We start from the raw sequence: 6984 nt of genomic DNA, 5'->3' as shown, positions 1-6984 counted from the left end.
TTGAGGATGTTCAATCAAATGCAAGCTAGTTCTAGAAGAGGGGGTCGACCAAGGAAGGAGGGGGCTAGCTTGCCGGGTATACTCTCCCAGATGACACACACACACACACACACACACACACACACACACACACACTCATTTTGTGTGAAGTTCAAAGGAAAGAGCTTCATCTCCTTCTCCAAGCTTGTAGGGAAGTTGAGAGCCTACATCAACACTCTTGGCTATGGAATGCAAATCCAACAAGAGCCATGCTTCAATGCTTAAGCTTGCCATCTTCTCCATCTTCATTACTATGCTAGCTATTATATATGCTAGCAAAAAGAGTTATGATAAGTGAGGAACTATTTCTTTCTTCTATGAATGTTTCTTCTTCCTCTTCCCTACGCTCATTCCACGCTAGCTCTCTCCACACCTTTGAAGGTGTTTGAGGCCTTGGGACTCAGGCTGGGGATAGTTGATGTGTTTTACAAAGTCTATGTTATGCTTGTGATGGATGAAGCTTTCCATCTTCAGTGCATCACCCAGGTCACAAGGAACACAAAGATTGTATTGTACCAAGTCTCTCTTGATGGGAGAATCTATAATACAAAAGCCTATTGGAGGGGGGACCGGCTCCACATAAATCCGATCCTCGATTGTTGTCAAGTTCTCTAAACTCTCTCTCTTGAAAAAGTATTGTTCACGCCAAGTTCATTAAGCATTATGGTTAAGTTACTACCGCTAAATAAGTTCACCCTCTATGTTCTCAAAGTAGCCTCACAAAAACGTTCTCTTTAATTCTCCTAGTTCTGCTATTCTCAAAGTGCATATGCCATTTCCATTAAAAAAATGACCCCTTACTTTAAGAGTTTTTCAAAATAAAATATTAAAACCTCTTTTCCCAGTGTATCTTTGTTAATTTTCTCAAAATGTTTGTATTAAAAAACCCCCCTTGCTGAACTCATGTGATACATTAACATGTTAGAGAGTGCATACTTTGAGGATTCAAGCTTGTGCCGCTTTAAGTATTCTTTTTCTTATGGTTTAATTTTATATTTTAAGTTTAGATTTAAGTTTTTCCTTGCGATTAAAGATTGAAGTTTAGGTTTTATAGTTGCGCTTATAGTTTAAGCTTGTGTTTTGGATTAAGATTTATTGTTAGAGTTTAAGTTTACACTTGTGTTTACTATTTAGATTTAGATTTAGATTTGCGCTTGTTGTTAAGGTTCATGGTTAAGGTTTTAGGTTTAGGTTTGTTCTTGTTATTAAGCTTTGTCATTTAATTAACTTCTATATTTACGATTGTGGTTAAGGTTTGCATTTTAAGTTTAGGGTTGTATTTGCGCTTGTGAATAACGTTCACACTTAGGTTTTATGTTTGCGTTTACATTTGTGGTTTAAGTTTTATGTTTGTGTTGTATTGTTAAAATCTACAGTTTAGGTTTTGAGTAAGTTTGTGCTTGCGTTTTAAGTTTATGTTTATATTTTAAGTTATTCTTATGGTTTAAGTTTATTTATATACTTGCAAAGCATTTGCAGTGAAGACTTATCATTTAGGTTTGCATTTTAAATTTAGATCTAGATTTATGCTTAAGTTTTATATTTGCACTTATGTTTCTGGCTTAAGTTTCAAGTTTAAACTTACAATTAAAATTTGTGGTTTAAATTTTAGGGTTGCGCTTGCTATTTAGATTTGGTTTTAAATTTAAATCTAAGCCTAGGTTTAAAGTTTGCCCTTGTGGCTTACATTTGTGCTACAAGCTTAGGTTTTGAGTTTAGGTTTATGTTTAAGGTTTGTGATTGAAAATTAGATTTGAATTGTAGAATGATTGTATTGTTTTATATTCAAGGTTTGAGTTTAAGTTTACTTGTAGGGTTAGGATTTGCGTTGTAATTTTAGAGACGAAGCAAAAGCTTCGAATGGCTTTTTACAAAAAAAGGATTTGCATTGTAATTTTAGAGTTTGCATTTTGAAAGATGATGCAAAGAAGGTTCTACAACATCCGGGAATGGATTATAGCTATATTCATGCTTGCCTAATGATTGTATTCTGTTTAGAGGGGAGTATACAGACATGGAGAAATGTCCAAAGTATGAAGTAGATATATATAAAAAAGATCATCTGATCCATGACAAAAAGTGTCATAAAAGTGATCAGAGATTTTTTACTTGTACTTTGCATCAAGCACATCTTCAACACGAGTCAACGGCCTCTCTAGCATCATGGCACAATGAGAATCGATATTTATATTGTGTGCTAAGGATTCCTACAGATAGTGTGGCATGGAAACACATCGATGACATGTGGTCAAATTTTGCACAAGATCCAAGGAATTTGTAGCTCGATTTAGCTATGTACAGTGTTCTCCATTCAAACAATGATCCATAGTCTATAGTGTATGGCTAGTTATCATTGTCAACTACAATATTCTACCATGGCAAGCAACTAAGAAGGGACACTTTTTCTTAAGCTTAATCATGTTCGGTTGATATAAAGTGACGATCATAGATGTACATTTTTGTTTCCTCCTTGAAGAGCAACAATAGTTATGGTCAGACATAGAAGTAGTGGACATGGGTCCACATGTAGTTCATCACAAGGCCTTCATCAGAGGAATTCTAATGTGGATTATGCATAGCTATTCCAACTATGGAGAATGCTAAGGTAAGAATCCAACACATCACAAATGCCATGCAAACAATAACGTTTTGTCATGCTATTTTAGTTTGTGTACATGACCTAAAACTAATGGCTACAATGCATGTGTCACATGTGGTTCAAGATTGTGCACACACTGACTGTCGATGCTGAGAAAGCATGTTTGTGGTCATGAAACACATCTTTTAGGGAACCATGAGCTATGAGATGGTTTCCTGGGAAAGGATCCGGTAAGGATGTCCCCTCACGAGTGGTTGAAGCAAAAGGAGAGGTATGACGAATGCCTTCCCCAAGGGGAGAACTAATTCTCAATATGGTACGAGTTGCTCTATTGGGTGGACAAGATTAAGAATTGACCACTAGCTAGGTCAGATGCACATATTCAAGAATGTGGAAAACTGATTGTGAGACCATCTTATTGGAAATAAGGATCCGATGGATATTGGGTGTATGGATAATATTGACACCCCTCGCTTCACAACACGGGAGACCCTTGACTTCACACTACAAGAGACCTCTGTTAAGCCGAGGGAATTTTGGATGTTTTACCTTAGTGGAATTTGGAATATCAACTTTTGTACTTTTGGGATTCCAAGGGGTCTTCTTGGGAAAGGGCGTTGCCCATTAGTATTCTCAAACTATGTAACTGTCAATCAGTGTCTTTTTGGGAATATGAAGGTGGAAGTTATGGTGGAATTAGTCTGCTTTTGTGTTCTGTTCCAGTTCCATTCTGATTCCTGTGTTTGTCTGTTCTGAATGTCTATGCCTATAACACTTGGCGATCACGGTGTAGGTGTGATGTAGCATGGACGAATTCAAGTTTCTCTTGTAGGAGCGAGTGCTGAAGCGGTGAAAGGTTTAGTTGAATGGAGGGAAGACGTTCAGAATAGTGCGAGTTGGTATGGGTGTTTGGCTGAACACTGGAGGAAGCAGAAGAGGATACATTCTCGTATTGGACAAGGTCAACTTCTAGGCGGTTCCGGCAGTTTTATGGGCGAGATGGTCAGAGTTCAAAATTGCAGGGAAGTTTGGATTATAGTGGGATGACCGAGTTTCTATAGGAGAGGATTTTGATGATACGGTGGAAGATTTGGATGGCGCTGAGGATTATTTGAGTGATAGGTGGGAAGAAGAAGTAGAGAACGAGGAACCGGATATATTTCCACGACTGGTGGTGGTTGCAATTCTTCAGCATGTATTAGTGGCAAGAAGGAGATTTATTTTTTATTCGTTAGGAAGTACTAGTGCAAGAAGTCGAGTACAACCAGGTGGACGTACAAAATATGGCGGCGGCTAGGCAGGATATGCGCGTCAAATTCCGGACCTTTTCGGGAAAGTCAAAGGAAGACCCTGATTGCCACATATCTCAATACGAGACAAGATGGCAAGCCAGAGGATTTGCCGGAGTGTACGATGCCCAGGCTAAGATGCGCCAGTTTGAGGCTACATTGGATGGGAAGGCTATGCAATGGTTTAGTAATTTTCCAGCAGGTCATTTTGCTGATTATGATGGCTTGAAAGCAGCATTTTTGAATAGGTTCAAAAGAGAAAAGACTCCACATGATGTGTTGACCAAGCTTAGGGAAGTGAAAAAAAGGAAAATTTTTGTTGAGGATTATGCACAAAAGTTTAACCAATATGTGAGAAGACTAACTGGTCAAGAAAGGCCAACTGATGAAATGCTTGCTGGGTATTTTTTGAATGGATTAATGAAGGAATTAAAGAATGTTGTTGTTGGAGTTGATGTTGCAGGTAGATTACAAGCATTAGTGGAAACAGCTCAAAGAGCAGAGAAAAGGTCTGGGTTCTCTCATGGGAAAGCAGCCAAGAGGTCATCTAAAGAAAAGAAGAAAAGCAGGTCGAAGAAAAAGAAGAGGTCAGAGGATTCGGATTCGGACATCGATTTGGATTCGAAAACTGATACCGATTCAGATACGGAAACGGATTCTGATAGTGAAGATGATTCCACTGATGATTCGGATTCACAAGGAGATGAGGATAAGAATAAGAAAATCAAGAAGAAGTTGAAGAAAAAGTCTTAGGATAAAGGGAAAGATGATAGAGTGGAAAAATTGGTGGAGAAGAAATTGAAGAAGTTGGGAGTGCAGAAAGTTGTGGAATCAAAATCACCTCATTGTGAAATTTGTGTTAAGGATGGGCATTGGACAAAGGAATGTTGGTTTAATGCAAATTTCAGGGGTGTTGTACCAGAAAGGATTCAGCAGAAGATTCAGCAACAAGGACCTCAAACTCATGGGCGTTTTCAGAGACATTAGGAAGGCAAAGGATGTTCAACAATCAAGGTTGGCAAAGGCAACAACCGTATTCTGGGTGGAGACCACAGTTTAATCAAGGGGACCATCATTCAGAAGAAATTTCAATTCTGGAGGAGGACGGAGATATGGAGGATGGCAGAATTCAAGACCCCCATGGGGGGGAAATTGGGATCAACAGCAGCGTTGGTAGAATTGGCAGCCACAACGACAAGGATGGAATCATCCGAATTGGAATTATCAAGGGGGGAATCAGAAACAGCCAAGGGGGCAAGTGCCGCAGTTGCTAGCACCACCAGCACAATCAGCCAAAGTAAACAAAGAACCGGGAAGTAGTTTGATAGTAGTAGAATCGTTTAAGGATCAGGGGGTGAATGAAGTGGCTATGGATTGTCAGCCGGAATGTGATTTTTCTAAATGCTTGCAAGAGGAAGTAGATGTATTAGTGACAACAAGGTCAAAAGCAAGGTTGAAACCTCCACTGGATTGGGAGGAGCATAAGGAGACTCGGGATGAGGTAGCTGAAGATCTGATGGAAAAGGAGCAACAATAGATTAAGCTGAAATGGAAGGAGAAAGGGGTAAAAAAGGAGGAGAAGGAAAGAGAAAGGGATAAATTATATACAGTGATGCAGAGGTCAAAGACTGCTCCGAGTATGAATGAGGCGCAGCAGACAGTTCAGAGTTGCCAAATTAGCCCGAAGGATGTGGATTTTTAAGTACCGACACTATCGTTGGAATTTAATAACCGCAATTTTTTCGATGTTCTATTGGATGGTGGATCAAGTGTCAACATACTTTTGGAATCGAAATTTCTAAGGATGCAAGATGTCAAGTTGGAACCAGCTCCATTTCAAGTGTGCATGGCTGATCAAAGCAGAGTTCAACCAGTGGGGATGTTAAGGAGGCAGGGTATTATCATTCATGGATTGCAGTTTATGGTAAACTTTGTATTCATCAGGATGAAGGATTCAAAAAATACTTATTCTATGTTGTTGGGGAGGCCATGGTTTCGCACGGCTAAGCTAAAACAAGACTGGAAAAAAAATGAAGTGACGGTTAAGAAAGGAAGGAGAGAAGTTACATTGTCTAAAGGATTGGAGGATGATGAAGAGGCATATTTCCTAGCAGCAAATCCAACAATTGTTCTGATATTTGAGGTTGATGTGCACCGGATCATTGACAAATATGTAGTGAAAGAGAACAGTTTGGGAATTGATCAGTTGGAGAGGAATACAGATGGTGTGGAACAGGAAAATTCAAAATTAAACAGGGAAGAGAGGAAAATCCAAAAAGAAACTGTGATGGAGGATTCGGAGTTGGAGCCAAAGGAGGCAACGCATAGAGCGGAGGCTCTGTATGATAAGATGATAAAGAAAGTTTCTCGAGTTAAGGAGGATGATTTACAGGATCTGAATTTGGGGACGGAGGATTATCCAAAGATGGTAAAAGTTAGTGCTCATTTGGAGGACGGTTTCAAGAAGGACTTGAAGGAATTACTATTGGAGTATATTGATGTCTTTGCATGGGATTATTCTGATTTGAAAGGCATGGATCTTCAAATTTACAAGCATCATATATATAAATTTGAGAACGGATGATATTCCAGTGATTCAGCAAATATATTGGATGAATCCAAATTACACCAAGCAGGTGAAAGAGGAATTGGACAAATTGCTGAATGCAGGATTCATTGTTCCAGTGAATCAAGCGGAATGGTTGTCACCAATAGTGGTGGTACCTAAGAAGTCTGGGAAGTTAAGGGTTTGTGTGGATTACAAAAAATTGAATGCAGCAACAGTTTCAAATCCATTTTCATTACCTTTTATTGATTTACTTCTGGATGACGTAGCGGGACATGAGATGTACACTTTCCTTGATGGATTTTCAGGGTAAAATCAAATACCAATGGCTGAGGAGCATATTGGAAAAACTGCTTTTATCACAGAATGGGGAGCTTTTGCATATACAGTGATGAGCTTTGGTTTGAAGAATGGACCACCATCGTTCTCGAAGACAGCATTTAAAACCTTTGATCCACATTTGACAGATTTTATGAGGATTTTTATGGATG

The sequence above is a fragment of the Adiantum capillus-veneris genome, chromosome 8 (genome assembly GCF_014529385.1).
Source record: "Adiantum capillus-veneris isolate H3 chromosome 8, ASM1452938v2, whole genome shotgun sequence".
Classification (NCBI taxonomy): domain Eukaryota; kingdom Viridiplantae; phylum Streptophyta; class Polypodiopsida; order Polypodiales; family Pteridaceae; genus Adiantum; species Adiantum capillus-veneris.
The sequence above is the reverse complement of the archived record's forward strand: the minus strand, read 5'-3'. Positions refer to the sequence as shown.